The sequence below is a fragment of the Pan troglodytes genome, chromosome 16 (assembly GCF_028858775.2).
Source record: "Pan troglodytes isolate AG18354 chromosome 16, NHGRI_mPanTro3-v2.0_pri, whole genome shotgun sequence".
NCBI lineage: Eukaryota > Metazoa > Chordata > Mammalia > Primates > Hominidae > Pan > Pan troglodytes.
In genome coordinates this window covers 88,303,678-88,321,542 of record NC_072414.2, presented here as the reverse complement: position 1 = coordinate 88,321,542, position 17,865 = coordinate 88,303,678, and the positions used below count along the sequence as shown (strand labels likewise).

The 17,865-nt window shown below is 44.4% G+C and overlaps 1 long non-coding RNA gene across 1 annotated transcript in view; it reads right to left on the bottom strand.

The window, feature by feature from the left end:
- The window catches only part of LOC107968543 (uncharacterized), a 198,564-nt gene extending 181,480 nt beyond the window's left edge, over positions 1-17,084 (bottom strand). The window contains exons 1-2 of the long non-coding RNA XR_001709728.3: positions 16,916-17,084; positions 10,895-10,962 (exon numbers count right to left, since the gene is read on the bottom strand). This is a non-coding gene — a long non-coding RNA (uncharacterized LOC107968543). The remainder of the gene's footprint in view (positions 1-10,894; positions 10,963-16,915) is intronic.
- Positions 17,085-17,865: the final 781 nt, after the last annotated feature.

Below are 17,865 nucleotides of genomic sequence, written 5' to 3'. Positions count from 1 at the left end.
ATTTCATTGTTATGTTTATGTTTTTCAGAGACAGAGTCTCACACTGTCACCCAGGCTGGAGAGCAGGGACTATTCACCAGCGCAATCACAGCTCACTGTAGTCTCAAACTCCTGGGCTCAAACGATCCTCCCACTTCAGCCTCCTGAGCAGCCAGGACTACAGGTGCACACCACCATACCCAGTTCATATTTCATTATTGATTTGGTTTATTAAAAAAAAAAAACTTTCTCTAAAGAAATGACTAAGAATGCTTTTCACTTTGCTAATAAGATGCTGCTTGCTCCTTCTCAGTTGCCAGAGGCTACCTTGTAAAAAGAAAAATTAAAGAAAATTAAAAGGAAATGCCAGAAACTAAAACGGAAGTTTTATTTTTGAAGTTTGCTCTGGCCACCTTCTCTCCTCCAGCTGGGTTGTAAAATTAATCAAGTATCATGAGCAGGAGAGCAGAGAATCTGGCAAAAGAGACACACAGCCATCATGAGAATATCCAATTTCCAGGGAGACTCTCTGGCTCACTGTTCCTTCCAGGTTCCCCTGCCCTACAGACTGCCCAGACTGGGCAGGATATTCCAGTTTGTCCTGTAGACTGGGGTGAAAGGCATCACAAGGGCACTGTTCAGATTCCCAGGTGATACAGGAATAGAAAGTGTGGGAGGTTCCAGGAAAAGAATATAGGGTGGAAAGTAACAGAGTGAGAATGAAGACAGAATAGAAAAGAAAAATGCACAGAGGACACAGCAGCAACATTTAGTGAGCACTTGCTATAGACTAGGCATCTTCCCATTTAATCCTTAAAGCAAGCCTGTGAACTAAGGATTGATACTGTCATTTCTGGGTGAGAGACTGAAGCCTACAGAGATAGTAAGCTGCTGACCCAGAATCTGAATCCAGATCTGTCTTATTTCAAAGTGGATATTCTTAACTCCAGCTCCTATAAGCTCCTACACAGCTTAGATACACATTCAGCGTTAATATTTCTTAAATGTAGTCAGACTAAGCTTGCACACTATCATAATCTGATGTGTCTGCTATTCAAGGTAAAAAAGCAATCAACAAAAGTGAAAGTTTTTAATATAGTTGGTTTAAGAGCTTGCTGCTTTGATTCTTCTCTTCTCGCCCTTGAATGAGTTTTCAACAATGCTTCTTTCAGAATCAAATCCACTCTTTTTCTGAAACACCTAAGACTGGGTCTTAGTAGGTTTCTTATTTGTGCTAATAAAAGAAAAAACCCTGCTTCAAAAAGCATCAAGCTGCTTGTAATCTTAGCAGTTTGGCAGGCTAAGGTGGGGCATCATTTGAGGCCAGGAGTTCAAGACCAGCCTGGGCAGCATAGCAAGACTCTGTCTCTACAAAAAATAATGAAAATTAGCCAGGCATGGTGGTGCACCCATACTCCCAGCTACTCTGGAGGCTGAGGCAGGAGGATGGCTTGAACCCAAGAGGTCGAGGCTGCAGCAAGCCATGATAACATCACTGCATTCCAGCCTGGGTAACAGAGCAAGACCCCCAATTCTAAAAAAAAAAAAAAAAAAAAAAGCATCAAGCTAAGTGGACAATGATATATCACTTTGTACCCAGAACACTCATCCTTCAAAAATGGACTTCCTTCTGCAATATTTCTTTGTTCACACTGCACACAAGATAATAGAAACCCAGCAAGACCTGATTCAAATCCAGCTTCATCATCAAGTGTATGATCTTGGGAAAGATCCTTAGTTTTCTCATTTCTATAATAGGTGTTAATTCATAAGGTCATCATGAAGATTAAATGAAATGGTATGTAAAAAGTCCTAAGCACAGAACATGTTCTCTATTCATAGCAGCTATTGACAGTGTTAACCATGGTGAGGCCTAATGTTAATACTTCAAAGATGGTACCTCTTCTGGAATCCAAAAATTCATGCCATCTTTCTTCCCTGGATAATACTGGAAAAACTCTACCAACTTCTGGCTCTATGAGTATCTAGTTATCAGGCCCTTTGCTAGTGGTCAGCAACTTTTTGGGATATGAAGACTCATTTTTAACACCCACAAAACTCACCAATGTCTCCTCTGAGGATAGTTGCTGATTAAGAACACAGCTGTTTCTAGACCCCTTTCCCATACAATGGGAAACTTGCTCTCAATTTATTATTCCTCTTCTCTTCAGAAAATCTCTCTCCAAACACAATATAAGAAAATAGGCCGTTACTTACCAAATAGCAATTCCATTTCTGCCTTCAGCCCTGCCTCCTGTTGGAAATTCCAGGGTTTCCTTGGTTGGACTATTGGATATGCTCAAAATTTTCTGTTCAACTCTGCAGAAAATGCCTTGATAAAGTCTCGCAGATGTTCATGTTCATTGTTCATAAATGTTTAACAGTTTAATACTCTTAAAACAAACTCAGTTCCCTTTATCTTAATTTTCTGGCAGAATATGTGGAAAAGAAAAAAATCTCACTTGACTCTTTGGACTTACAACATACACATTCAATTAAATATCTACTAATTTGGTTTATAATGTTGAGATTTACAGTACCTATTTTCATTCTCCATACATGCCAACACTTTCCCAACTCAGAGTTTGCTCAACCTAGAAGTCCCTCTCTCCACATTCAATTTTAATCAACAGTTCTAGTCTCCAACACCTGCTCCTCCATGAAACTCTTCTCCTCTGAACTCCTGACATCTTGGCCCTAAGTCTGGCTAGGTTATAAATTGACACACTGGCATCAATGCAGTCTTAGGATGCCAGTGTGCCAACTTACAGCTGAAGAACTGGCACGTGATTCCACAATCTCGACTGCTATCCATTCCCTCCATACTCCCATTCCTAATTTTCTCTGCCCTACTCGAATGATTCTTTTTACCCAAGACTTTGGTCTCTATGTCTATGTCTTACTTTTCTTTGTATTGCTAACACCCTGGGATACAGTAGATACTAAACTATAAAAACCTGGGGGATGGTGAGTTTGCCAGCATCATTCTCTCTCTCCTTACTACCTCCAACTGTTTCTCCACTTCTCCACTTTCCTTCCTTCAGGTAATATTGACATTTTGCTTATAGCAAAGTAACTGAGGGTATCCTACCACCCCATGCCAACATAGATTCACACAAAAACCAAACACAAAGTAAATAGAAAAGAAAAGAGAAGGCTTATATTTCTCATTACATCTGCTATCTGATCCTATTTCCATTCTAGACACGTTTTCCATTGTTATTTTTCTGGCTCAATTAGGATACTGGAGTTACAAGTTGCGGATTGTGGACATAAAATCCAGTGCTCAGGAGCTCATGTAAGATTAGGATGCTAAACAACAGGTCCCAGGAATTTCTCTTACCCACAGGACTGAAATGACTAACACAGGGTACCATTAGATGTAGATGTGGATAAGGATTCAAGAAATTTTTCTCACATGTTGCCTAACGTAACACAGAGTTCAGAAACCACCTTGGTTCAGCCTGCAAAGCCCATCAAACCCAGGTATTACTTTTTACCTAATTGTCTCCATTTTTTTCAGAGGGCTGTAGCCTACAGCACTGGAGTGTACTTTGACTACAAGGAAGGGGTCAAGGTGTGAAGAGACTGCAGTGTTAATGTAGGTGTCACATAAATGCATTAGCTCGGTGGACCAAATAAGGGAAAATATTTTGATGAGAAAATGGCATTTAGAAGCGTTAGCACGTTTAAAACATTTCCCCAGTGTGGTTACATTAGCAGACCTAAACAATCAAGGGCCAGAAGGCGTTGCTGCAGGGATTGTGAGCCTAAAAAGTTATCTTTGTTCTGACACCTATTAATAACCATCTTTGAGAATTATAAAGCACAGTGAAAAGAGAATTGTTCAACTCTGCACCTGCAAACATTTTATAACTGTGATTTACACAGACAAATATATATATATATATATGATGATATATGTTTAATTCCCTGCTGAACGAGAAGCTTTTGGCATTAAGAAATCTATTGGTAATTCTAGGTGCCGATGGCACTTGGGACCTTTCCCCTAACATTTCCTACTTAAGGAGCAGGTTGCTTGCAAACGCACAATACTCATCAGCAAAAGAACTCAGAACGTACTTGTTCTGGCTTTGAAGGAAACTTGCTCCCTGGGCTGAAGAAAACCTCCCCATATGGGAAAAAGACAACTTTTCTCATCTTAAACCTTCGATTCAACTGCCTTCTGCACCACGTGCTGGAACTGCCCCCACTGGGCTGTCTACTCACTGCTTAGATTTTTCACTGGAGAATGAGGAAGACCACTGCAGGGGAGGGAACCTCAGGGCGTGTGGATTTGAGGGTTGTACACTCAAATGTCAAACAGCTGGCTTGTTTAACACAGTTAAACTTACAGGATCCTACTGCATGATGAGAAGAAGCTTTCATCAGGCCTCTTTTCCTGGTTATCACAAATTTGGGCACCTTGAAATCGCCTGCTGCTGATGTTGAACTTAAATATCACTGTGAAAATCTTTGTCTCAGAGGTAGGAAATTCTAGAGGTTGATGACCACTAAAAAGAGTGAAAGATCCTGTGTCCTTTGCTTTTGTCAGTTTCTAAAAAGCCAGACTGAAGCTCTTCCATCTGAAGTGTCTGCCCTTAATGTACAGAGATTCTTTGAGAGAGCTCAGATTGTAACTTTTCTCTGGGAATCTGCTGTAAAGAATAGACCAAATGAGTGATTCCCTCTGGCCAAACCAGTAGGGGATGAGACAAACTCGCTGGTGTTTTAAATTTTTCGAAATGACTAAAAAGGCATTATTGGGAAAGAAAAAAACTTCAGTGAAACTTCATCTCTGAAGCCAACGCCCACTCTGAGACACAGGCTCAGTCTGGCAAACCAAAGCCAGTTGCAGAGAATGCTCATGTCTGAGGGGATATTTGGTATAGGATGTACATCCTGTGTGAGGTGTGCATCTGCAGGAACTAGGCAACAGTAAAGTTAACCTTGGTTTGCAGGACTTGACAAGAGTGAATGCCTTATTAGAGATAAGCAAACTGAGGGTACAGAATCATAAAATCATACAAGTTCAGGATTAAAAGGATCTTGGAAGTTGTGTTGTCCAATCCAATTCCTGCCTCTTTAGATGTTCAGATCTCCAGACCATATCATCATCAACTTCTACAGCAGGCAACCTCGGCAGCATGGACATTATCAGAACATTAATTGGACAGTCATTGTGCTTGACCCTCCTCAAGCATTAGCCCACTGCGTCTCCCCATCAACTCTGCAACTTGGGCATTATTAGCCTACTTTACACAGGAAGAAACAGAGAAAGTCAATGACTTGGCAAATCAAGAGGAGCTGGGACTTAAATCCTGAATGCCGGGCTCTTAGCCACAACATTCTGTTATTTCCCCAATGGCTCAGCCAATATCAACTTGGATACTATTAGTGACAGGGAGCTTATTACCACCCAAAAACAGTTACTTCTACTCTAAGACTGTTCCCTTTACGCCCCCACAAAATAAGCTGGAATTTCACCCTTTGATTAAAATTCTGCTTTCTGGTATCCTCCAGAACAGGTCTGATGTGTCTTTTATATGGAAACTCTGAAACCATCTGGAGACAGTAACTATGCATCTCATTTAAGTCTTCTTTACATTAAGCTACATTCTCTTTTTCTATTTTTTTTTCTTTAACATTTCCTGTGAGATCCTCATTCTGGAACCTATGCTATTCCAGTGCAAGAGCCATTTCTTACTCATCCCATACCCTCAAGACCTAGTACCATGCCTGGCACAAGGTGAATTATCTAATAAATGCTGATGTGGCTTGGCTCTGTGTCCCCAGCCAAATCTCATCTTGAATTGTAATCCCCACATGTCGAGGGAGGGGCCTGGTGGGAGGTGACTGGATCATGGGGGCGGTTTCCCTCATGCTGTTCTGGTTATAGTGAGGGAGTTCTCATGAAATCTGATGGTTTTAAAGTGTGGCACTTCCCTTTTGCTCATACTCCCTCTGTCCTGCTTCTGTGAAGCATGGAGAAGGTGCCTGCTTCCCCTTTGCCTTCCACCATGATTGCAAGTTTCCTGAGGCCTCCCCTGCCATGCAGAACTGTGAGTCAATTAAACCTCTTTTGTTTATAAATTACTCAGTCTCAGGTAGTATCTTTATAGCAGAGTGGAAAATGGGATAATACAAATACTAACGGATATAGCAGCTGATCAACAACTCTTCAGTAGTAGGTGTTCAACAGATGTTAAACATCTTGAATGTCTTTAAAGTTTTGGCAACTTTTCACAGTCCTTCATAGATCATGGAGCCAAAATGAAACACAATCTCCATGTGTGATCCGGCTTTAAAGTTAAGTAAGAATCGCACATCCTGCCTGTGAAGTGCTGTATTACTCTTAATGCAACGTAGGATGGCAATGGGATTTTGACCACCTGGGTCACCTTGCTGACTTATGCCAAAATTAGGGGAAATAAAGCTCTGAGGTCTTTTTGCATGGGCTGTGCATAGTCTGTGTTGTGCTACCGTAGCTTCTGAACCTAGGTGCAGGAATTCGTCCCCAGTAAAGTTCGTGCTAAGCTCATGGTCTAGCCGCTAAGATGTTTTGGGATCCTGGAGTCTATAATGAAAAAGAGTCATTATCCTTTCTGACTTTGTTTTATTATTGAATTTGGAAGGCCAGATATCTATGCTCTTAGCCTTACCTTTGAGAAAAGACTTTTGTGGCTGGTTTTCCTTTGAAGCACTCTTTTTCCACTAAGTGAAAGAAATCGTTTTCATTGGCCACCAGCAGATGCTCTTCATCCCTACATCTAGAATGAATCCTGATCCTTGAAAAAAAGACTTTGAAAGAGTTTCATACTCAAGACCTAGGCATCAGGTCACCCTCTTTCGTCCAGTTCTGATCAGCTGGCCTTCTGATTAATTTCTCAATCTTCAAGTCCTTGGGTTGGACTAATCTAGTGCATTAGTCACATGAGGTTTATTTTAGTTCAATTAACCTGGGCTATGCTGCAGGAACAAACAAGCCTCTAAAGCTCGGTCCATAAGTTCACACTCATGCAAAGTTGGAGAGTTCACTTCCGGACCAACTACCCCATACAGTGTGTCCCTCACAATCACCAAGGCAAGGCAATTGAAAGCAAAACAAACTCATTCTTGTTCTCTGATGCTTCCTTCCAGAAGCCACGCACACATTTCCCACTGGACTAGTGGTCAGAACTTGGGAAAAGGCCCCCGCCTAACAGCAATGCACTTTTTATGTCCCTTGGATAAGAAAAAATGACACAGGACTTGATGAGCACTGACCAATGTCTCTGCTAAAACTGTTGTCTTTTATTTCCTTTTTCTCTCTGGGACTAAATTCCTCCCCAAACAGAGCACGGTAATTAGGATACTACTTTTCTGATGCCTCCTCTCTGCCATAGCTCTTATTGTCACCTCTTCTTGGATTTCTCACTGACAAGCTCAGAAGATCCCATATATCAATTAGGACTCCTGTTAAGATAACAGAAAAATCCACACAGAGACATTTCAGTAGAAAAAGGAATTTACTATCTCATGGAACAACAAAGTTCGGCTGTAGACTAACTTCTGAATTCACAACTTAGACAATGTCATCAGGACTTACTTCCATCTCTTGGCTATGACTATCCTAATGTTGGCTTCATTCAACACTCCCATGGTAGGTGCTGAGGGCACTAGATTCACATTATCACAACATCAAGGCATATTCTGGGGCAGAGGGACAAGGGAGTCTCATTCCTACACAGCTCAACCAAAAGCACTGAATACATGTCTCATCGTTTCTGATTAACCCATGCAATCAAGTGCACATCCCTGAACTAATTGCTGTCTCTTGTGAGATCTGGTGCCTTGATTGGCCAGACCTGGGTCACATATTTCCTGAAGCCAGATTTGGGACTCTGCAGGAACCACATGCATGTAAAATAGAGATAAGGTAGCTCCTCAAATGAAAATGTGGGCTGTTCCAGAAAGTAGGGTGAATGGGTGCTGGGAGGCCACAGATGGTGACTGTCCACTAGCCATAACTTAACTTTGTGTTAACCAGCCCCCAACTGCAGAGTTTGATCCCTGCCTGACCTGAGATTCAGTTGCTATAACCTTTGCACAGCTCACCTGCTCCTCCTCCAGCCCCCAGGAGTGGATCAAACAGCCACCCAGTCCAGCCATTCTCAGCAACAGAAACTAAGCTAGGCCTGATCTATATCCTCACTATAACAACGGCTTAAAAATAGTTTTGTGGCCCTACTACTAGAGACCACCTTCAAGGTGGATAGCAATACCTCTTTATATAATAGTCTCTACTAAGCAATCAATCCTTCAGCCCTGAATTTCACTAATATGTAATTTGCATTTCTCCACCTTATCTTACAAGGTTCTCATGAGAGACCACATCAGTTGTCTTTCAGAAGTTCATACACACTTCATCTCCCTGACACGTAACCATATCCAAAAAGGAAATGAAGTTATTAATCTGGCAAGGTTTATACTCAGCGAATCCATCCTGGCTTCTAAGACCCCCACTTCCTTTTGTCAAGGGCTCACAAACCGTCCTCTTAATAATCCACTCCAGAGTTTCACTCAGGATTGACATTAAGCTCACAGGTCTATAGTATGCAAAATCCCCTTTCCCCTTTTTCAAAAGCTGGGACTGTGCATGTCAGCCTCCTGTCTCTCAGCACCTCCTCCCCTTCATGAAAGGCAGCTAATGGAGGATTTGCCTAATGTCTCTTAATGAGACAGTGCACAGTCAGGATTAGTAGTCAGCAGACCGTGAGCGTCCAGCCTTTTGCTTCTCCTTTTCAGCCATGACGATTTCCCCACCCTCTTTTTCCTTGAGATGAGAGCTCTCTACCAGAATTGCCAAGTGCTACAAAAAATAGGCCACCTTCTCTCTCCCCTTGATGTGCTTCTCCTAGGGAATTGGAATAGGAGGCAGAAGGGGGAACTGGGGCCCGAGGCCTCCGTGTGCACACAGCACAATCCTAGAGCTCCGGGGAGGAGCGGTCTGTGGTGTTGTCTTGGCTGCAGCCGATTGGTAGTGCCTCAGTTCATTTTCAAATTCAATGTTGGGAAACGATTTTACCTGGAAGTCCTCTAAACCTGAATCTGAAAGAATTAGGGGGTGGGGGTCACTTCTGTGCAAGTGGCAAGTTGGAAATTCCCTGCAATTCCCATAGTCCAAACATCCACATGTATCTGAAAACCTGGACCCTCTGGGTTGGTCTAATTGGACAGAGCTGCCTTCCTGTTGACTTTCTTTCCATTTTCTTATGTGAATACCTTCACCTTTAAGTGTCAGTCCAATTCCCATTTCACATTTTTAAATCCCAACTAACTTAGCATAAGCTAATTAGAAAATCCACATTATACCACCTTTTAGAGCTCAATTACACAAAAATCAGAGTGGCGCTGGGCATATGTCTCAGCAAAATAGATTTCCAAATTGGTGTAAAGTGTACTTAATATTGATAGCTCTGTAATTTCCAGAAGAGTTCAGAATCAGAGTGATGTAATTAGGTTTTATTTGAAGTTTTTCTTTAGATTTAAAAGGAAAAAGAAGGGGGAAAATCAATATATTACCTGGCTAGGAAGTAAAAGTAAGTGAATCACCCATCTGTCTTAATTTATTTCATGAACTGAGGAGAATAATATTCACCTCTCTGGATGATGTTTTACATCATGAATAGATACAGTACTAATTTTTAAAGGCTAAATTTAATGTTTCCACAAAACAGAAATAATGTTTTTCAGTCCTGGCTCACAATATAATTTAGTACAGAAATGACACATAAAATATGTAGGCAACCTTTTATCTCGTCTATATACTTAATACTTCCTTCACTTTGTGCCACAGTATGGATCTTATGAGAGAATAAGTACCTTTTTATAAACAACAACAGCAACAAAGAAAAATAACAGACCAAAACATAAAATGTGTGTTCCTCTTGTGAGGGAGGAGAAAAAGAACAATTTGTTGAGGAAAGAGGGCACGAGATTTAAAGGGGACAATTTGATCTGAGCCACCTTCCTTTGGTGTTGAGCTGAGAAAGATCATTAGCAACTCTAAGACTCTTGTTTTTATCATGAATACTGTGGTCGTTACAACACACATTTAATGTACTAGTCAGCTGTTGCTGCAACTGTGTTCTGTAACAAACAACCCCAAGCCTCAGTAGCTCATAGCACCATAACTTATTTCACACTCATGTAGATGGTGTAGATTGGCTGAGGTTCAGCTGATCTCTGCTGACCTTAACTGAGCTCTGCTACTGCAGACCTTGGGTCAAGTGGAGATTTGCTCTCCGGGTTTTCATTCTGGGACCCAGGCTACAGGAGTAATGGCTACCTGGGGCACACCCTTTTCATGGAAGAAGTCAGAAACTCAAGTAGGGTAAAGAGAAGAAGCCTCTTCCAGCAGTAGTTGCTGAAGAAAAAGATAAAACCCACACCCACATTCTATGGACCAAAGCAAGTGAGCAAGTGTCTTGGCCAAGCCCAACATCAACAGGATGGAAAAGTGTATTCCACCCATAGAGAGCACGAAAAGGGTGGGACAGAAGGCAAATATGAGCATGAGGATCAGTCTATCACACTCCACACACCTATTATAAGGAGGTTCAAATGAGTTAAGGTATATAAAGCACCAAGCACTTAACAGACACTCAAAATATGGTAGCTATTATTGGCCATCTAATTATGTGATTAAGCTATCTTTAAATTACCAACACATTTCTCAACCCCAATTATGCTGAGCCTTTACAGACTGGCATTATAATGGGAGTGACTTCTTGCCAAAGAAGTGTGTTGCCCATTTGAAGCCACACACATCAATACTATGGATTTGGCCAAAATACAGGCTGAGGAATGTGTCTGGAATTGGCATATCTTGGTTACAAGAAGAATCAACCAGCTTATACTTTCTCACACTTACCTGGACAGAAATGAACGCATAGCTGCCCTTTCCACAGTCAGCTGGTGAAACTGTTACAAGTTGTGCTGCTGAAAAAATGAATCAATGCAAATTGTTACGATTTTTGGAGTGTCTGGCGGAGCTATCACTAGGTGAGACTTCACAAGATTGAGAACTTCCTTTTTTGTGAGTTGGTGTTTTCCCATTTGTTTATTAAATTTTTATGCTGTTTTCTGCTTGGAAGCAAAAGATAAGTTTAGGAAATGCAATCCCTTTAGAACATTCTGGGCAGGCAAAAGTAGACCTGAGATCTTGTCCAATTCTGACTCATTTCTCTCACAAGTACATCTCTTTTTTGTTTTTTGTTTTTTGTTTTTTTGTGAGACTGAGTCTTGCTCTGTTGCCCAGGCTGGTATGCAGTGGCGCTATCTCGGCTCACTGCAAGCTCCACCTCCCAGGTTCAAGCCATTTTCCTGCCTCAGGCTCTGAGTAGCTGGTGGGACCATAGGCGCCCACCACCACACCCGCGTAATTTTTTGTATTTTTAGTAGAGACGGGGTTTCACCATGTTAGTCAGGATGGTCTCGATCTCCTGACCTCGTGATCTGCCCGCCTCGGCCTCCCAAAGTGCTAGCATTACAGGGGAGCCACCGCACCCGGCCACAAGTACATCTCTTAATCTCTTTGCCTCCCTTTGCTCAACTATAGAGTTGGCTTAGAAAATCTTTGCAATCCCATCAATGTCAAAAATTCTATGATCCTAATTCCTGCTCAAGTTAGAAAGCTCCCCAGCAGAGACGTAGCTCTGATATAGAGGGGACATCAGTTGCCAAGGCACCATTAGTTTAAAGGACACCCACAGGCAAAAATCTTGGTGGAGCATTCAATCCAAAGGGTTTTACTGAGTTATCATTGAATTTTTTTTTTTTTCCATTCTTTTCTGCTACCAACACTTGACCTCCAATACATACCCCAAGCCTGTCCATGCCTCTGTATCCCTGCTGCGGCCACCTGGCCCAACCTTACCCCATCTCATCTAGAAGCAGCAGAGCCTCTTCCCTGGCCTCCCTGATCCCACTTTCACCCCACCCAGACTGTTCCCCATCCAGAGGCCAGAATGCTGTTTATAAAATAAAAATAAGATCATCCCGTCTTTGCAGTAAGTCTTCCTCTTATTCCTAGGATAAATTTCCAAGCCTTCCATGGTCTTCAAGGCCCTACAGCACCCAGGGCCTGACTTTTTCTCAGTCCTTTCCCCACCCTTATTCCCTGAGCTATAGTTGCAGAGAACTTCTTCTGGTCCTTGACTATGATGAACTCATCTCGGGTCTTTTATTCCTCCTTTCTCTCTACCCTGATTTTCCCCTCAACTCCAATGTCTCCTCAGAAAACTTTCTTGACCATCCTGTGTAATGCATCCTCCTCTCCATCCCCAGCCTCTACTATGTTACATTTTTTAGACCCCTTATCCATGCAAAATGGTCTTGCTTCTTTGTCTGTTTGGTTTTTACCTAACACAAGAACACAAGCTAAACTGGTCCCTGCTATATGCTGAGCAGCTAGAATATTACCTAGAATGTAGTCCATACTCAACAAATAACTGTCCAATAAATGATGAAATCAGTGAGTTCAGCTGGCACACACATGACCTCCCCAGCTCCGAAATAAGGAGAGTTCATATCCCAGTGGCCCTTTGAGTGATTGGAGTGAGTTCTCCCTAGAACAATAAAGTGAAATAGTAACACTAGCTAGTTCTGCCTCATAAAGTGAGCGAAGACTCCAGAATGTTCTGAGCTACAGAAGTGGGGTCCAGGTAGACTTCACTAAGGTCAACACACAAACCATTCAATGTTGGAGAGATTTCTCAGCCACACGGAAGGGAAAGACTCAAGCACTCAAAGAATCCGGACAGTGAGAATCAAGAGAAATCATGAGAGAGTCACAGGTGTGACCCAGCTTAGCCCTCCACCTCTCGCTGGACTCTCTCAGCCTTGGCTTCCTCATCTCTGAAATGGGAATAATAACAATCATGGGCTGGGCGTGGTGGCTCACGCCTGTAATCCCAGCACTTTGGGAGGCCGAGGCAGGTGGATTGCTTGAGCCCAGGAATTCGGGACCAGCCTGGGTAACATGGAAAAACCCTGTCTCTACTAAAAATACCAAAAATTAGCTGGGCGTAGTGGTGAATGTCTGTAATCCCAGCTACTTGGGAGGCTGAGGTGGGAGAATCGCTTGAACCTGGGAGGTGGATGTTGCATTGAGCTGAGATAGTGCCACTGCACTCCAGCCTGGGCGACAGAGTGAGACTCTGTCTCAAAAACAAAAAACAAACAAACAGAAAAGAGGCCAGGCGTGGTGGCTTATGCCTGTAATCCCAACACTTTGGGAGGCCGAGGTGGGCAGATCACCTGAAGTCAGGAGTTCAAGACCAGCCTGGCTAACACGGTGAACCCTGTCTCCACTAAAAAATACAAAAATAAAAAATAAAAATAGCCTGGCATAGTGGCAAGTGTCTGTAATCTGAGATACTGGGGAGGCTAAGGCAGGGAGACTTGCTTGAACCCAGGAGGCAGGGGTTGCAGTGAGCCGAGATCCCACCACTGGACTCCAGCCTGGGTGACAGAGCAAGACTCTGTCACCAAAAAAAATAATAATAATAAGTAAGTAAATAAATAAATCATGATTGTCAGCTGATGGACTTGTTGAAAGAGCTAAATCAAATATATGAGAAGAGGCTCTAGTACATAAGATGTATTCCTTATTTCTTTTTAGAAGATTACATCAGTTAAGATGCTTTTGGCAGCAAGTAAACCCCTAACTGAATGAGGTTTAAACAACAGGAACTTATGTGGTTCACGTAGCCTGAGGACAGAGGAGATGGTCTCAGAGGACAGAGGAGATGGTCTCAGAGCCCAGCAGCCTCAGGTGGACTTGCTCGAGATTTTCTCCACCTTCCCCACATAGGTACAAAATCCCCTCCAAGGTATCATCAGTCCTCAGGTCTCCCATGACAAGTGCTAAAGGAAGGGAAGGCACTACTTCTAGGTCTCTCGCCCTCTCTATCTTTCTCCCTCCCGCAAGCAATATCTTGGATATTTTTCTCTGATTCCTTTGATGCCTACCTTCCACCCTCCTCCTTCTCTGTGCCCTAGCAGCTGGTCTTCCTGGGCTGGGGTGGGCTCTTCTGACCCCTGGCTTCCTGTTGCCTTTGGCTCCCTCACTGCAGGCCACCCTCTCCCCCAGCCAGGCTGGTCTCTTTCCGTTCCAATAACCCTTCCCCATTCGCCCTTTCCGCCCAAGAGTGGCCATGGCTCCCTCATGATTCCAGCCCCACAGAGGATTCCCTCAGCCATCCTTAGGCTTTCCTTCACCCTGCCCCAATCTTTGTAAATAGTCTGTTTATGAAAGTGTCCTTCATTGCTCTGTCTGAGTGAGCCTCTGTTTCCTGCTGGGCCCCTGGCTGAAACAGAAAAAATCATCTTTCTCAGAAGCTATCCAACACTCCCATCCCTCCCCCTGCCTGCCCCGCCCGCTCGCCCTCTTCAAGAAAGTCTTTCCTTCAGGTCTCAGTCTCTAGGCTTGGACCATGCAAGGGAGCCTGGAAAAGCAAGTATCTGACATTTCCTCGGAGAGTGGGGTGGTTATTGGTTGGCAACCAACAGTGTCAGCCTCACGATACTTTGATTCTTGATCAAGAGAAGAAACAATGTCTATAGGCAGGGGGTGCGGCTCCCAGTTTTCTGGCAGCAAACTTTTGTGGGTCACGGTTTGCCAGCAGTTATTGTGGTTACGGTGGTGGTGAGCAGCAGGAAATCGCTCCAGAGAGAGGTGGAAGGGACAACAGAAGGCTGCCAGTCACCTGCTGCAGGCCCATGGAAGCACCCTCACAGCACCAGCGGCAATGAGAAATTGCTGACTTTATTTGGGAAGTCAGAAACTCAGATCCTCATGATCAAGTGTTTCCTTTCAAACCAAGACCCAAAAGGCAAGTGTGCATTAGTTGTCATCGTTGTTTTGCTCGTGATCTTTCCTTTGGGTCCCCACACATTCAAGGCACAAGATTCTTTGGCCAGAGGTAGAAGGTGTGTCACTTGCATTTGCATGCATAACACATGTATGATTAACTCTTAAGTAGCATGAGCTAACGAAGGCATCTGAGGTAAATCGGAGCATGGTGGGGATATCAGATGGCCATCTATTTCGACACAGTGTGGTCCTGACATCTTTTTGTTTTGTACCACACATGGTGTGATGTCTGTTTGGAATGGCCCAGACAGTAAGCCATCCTGTCCTCGGCCTTAATAAGTAGTTTTATTGTTCCTGTTGTTGTGTTTTGTTTTGTTTTGTTTTGTTTTTTTTAGGGAAAGAGTCCTGGCTCTTAGCCATAATGGACCAAAGGAACAAGTTCTTAATGTAAAATAAGCCAGACTAGGAAACATAGTCTCTTTTGTAGAGACAAGGTCTCTTGTCTTAATTAGCTGGATGTGATGACAGGTGCCTATAGTCCCAGCTGCTTGGTAGGCTGAGGTGGGAGAATCCCTTAAGCCCAGGAGTTTGATGTTGCAGTGAGCTATGACTGCACCACTACACTCCAGCCTGGGCAACAGGGTGACATCCTGTCTCAAAATACAAAATAAAATAGGAATATATTTGGCCATTGAACACATATTGTCTGTCCAGCCACCTTGGGTGTAAACTTGACTTCCATGATTTCTCCTTTGTTCACAAGAGCAACAAAGGTTGCTAAGTATGCACAATACATTATATATATTTATCTTGTATATTGAATGTGTCTCCTACTAAAAGGCAAGCACAGGGTTTGTGTTTCGTTATACATATTTATATATATTATATATTTATCTTGTATATTGAATGTGTCTCCTACTAAAAGGCAAGCACAGGGTTTGTGTTTCGTTATACATATTTATATATATTATATATTTATCTTGTATATTGAATGTGTCTCCTACTAGAAGGCAAGCACAGGGTTTGTGTTTGTTTGTTTTTTGTTTTTGAGACTGGGCCTTGCTCTGCTGCCCAGTCTGGAGTGCAATGGTGCAATCTGGGTTCACTGAAGCTCCTGGGCTCAAGCGATTCTCCCACCTCAGCTTCCTGAGTAGCTGGGACTACAAATGTGCACCACCACCCCCAGCTAATTTTTTAATTTTTTTGGAGAGACCGGTTTTCGCCATGTTATCCAGGCTGGTCTCAAACTCCTGAGCTCAAGCAATCAGCCTGCCTTGGCCTCTCAAACTGCTGGGATTACAGGCATGAGCCGCTGCACCCAGCCAAGGTATTTTTGACTGTTGTGTTTCCTGCTGCATTTTCAGTACCTAGAATGGTAACTGGTTCTGTACGCATTTGTTCATTGTAGGACTACACAGGTGGATGAATGAACAGCTAAAGGTAGCCTCAGACGTCTGCCACATGGAGTTCAGACCAGAGCTGCTCATCCCCTCACCCCACACCTTGCCAGAAAGCAGACTCAAACCATCCAGTGAAGGAATGAGAGGCTCAGGGCATTTTTGGAGTATCATCTGAAGAGTCACACACATCTGACGACTCTTGATTACCTAGGAGGACAGACCTTGTCAGTGTCTTCTCTATTTAGCCAATTCTCAGACAGGTGGTGCATGAGCCAGGTGAGTATTCAGCAATGAGCAGGGGAGCGGGAGGGACATGGAGGGTGTTAGAATAGTCATCTGGTGCATCACCTATGGCTGGTACAGAGGATCTTACTGCTGTAGGAGAGCCACTATCATATTTGACAAATGCTCAAGGCAGAAAATTGATACTATTTTTTTCCAGAGGGGAGGGAATGTGTCAAAGACTAAGACAAGGAGTTAAACTCAGTAAAAGCTGCCTTGTAGGAGTTAGGAGAAGATGCCGTGATGAGGGAAAGAAGCCTCTCTTCCTTCCCCATCCCCAAAAGACACAGACCCCGAGAAAGCACAGACAAATATACTGAGCACCTGTGGCTTCAGAGTCTCCCGCCTGGAGACTGGCCCTGCGTTCACAGTCTCACTGCTTAGAGGGACTCACCATGTTGTCTCATCCGCAGCTTAGAAAGCTGTTGTTATTGAGAGGTGACAGCGTGCTGGCAGTCCTCACAGCCCTCGCTCCCTCTCGGCGCCTCCTCTGCCTGGGCTCCCACTTTGGCGGCCCTTGAGGAGCCCTTCAGCCCGCCGCTGCACTATGGGAGCCCCTTTCTGGGCTGGCCTAGGCCGGAGCCGGCTCCCTCAGCTTGCGGGGAGGTGTGGAGGGAGAGGCGCGAGCGAGGCTGCGCGCGGCGCTTGCGTGCCAGCTGGAGTTCCGGGTGGGCGTGGGCTTGGCGGGCTCCGCACTCGGAGCAGCTGGGCGGCAGGGCCGGCCCCGGGCAATGAGGGGCTTAGCACCCGGGCCAGCGGCCGCGGAGGGTGTACTGGGTCCCCCAGCAGTGCCGGGGGCCCGTTGGCGCTGCGCTCGATTTCTCGCTGGGCCTTAGCTGCCTCCCTGCGGGGCAGGGCTCGGGACCTGCAGCCCGCCATGCCTGAGCACCGCCCCCGCCCCGGGGGCTCCTGTGCGGCCTGAGCCTCCCCGACGAGCACCGCCCCCTGCTCCACGGCACCCAGTCCCATCGACCACCCAAGGGCTAAGGAGTGCGGGGGCATGGCACTGGGACTGGCAGGCAGCGCCACCTGCAGCCCCGGTGCGGGATCCACTGGGTGAAGCCAGCTGCGTTCCTGAGTCTGGTAGGGACGTGGAGAACCTTTATTTGTAGCTCAGGGATTGTAAATACACCAATGGGCACTCTGTATCTAGCTCAAGGTTTGTAAACACACCAATCAGCACCCTGTGTCTAGCTCAGGGTTTGTGAGTGCACCAATCAACACTCTGTATCTAGCTGCTCTGGTGGGGCCTTGGAGAACCTTTGTGTCAATACTCTGTATCTAACTAATCTGATGGGCACGTGGAGAACCTTTATACCTAGCTCAGGGATTGTAAACGCACCA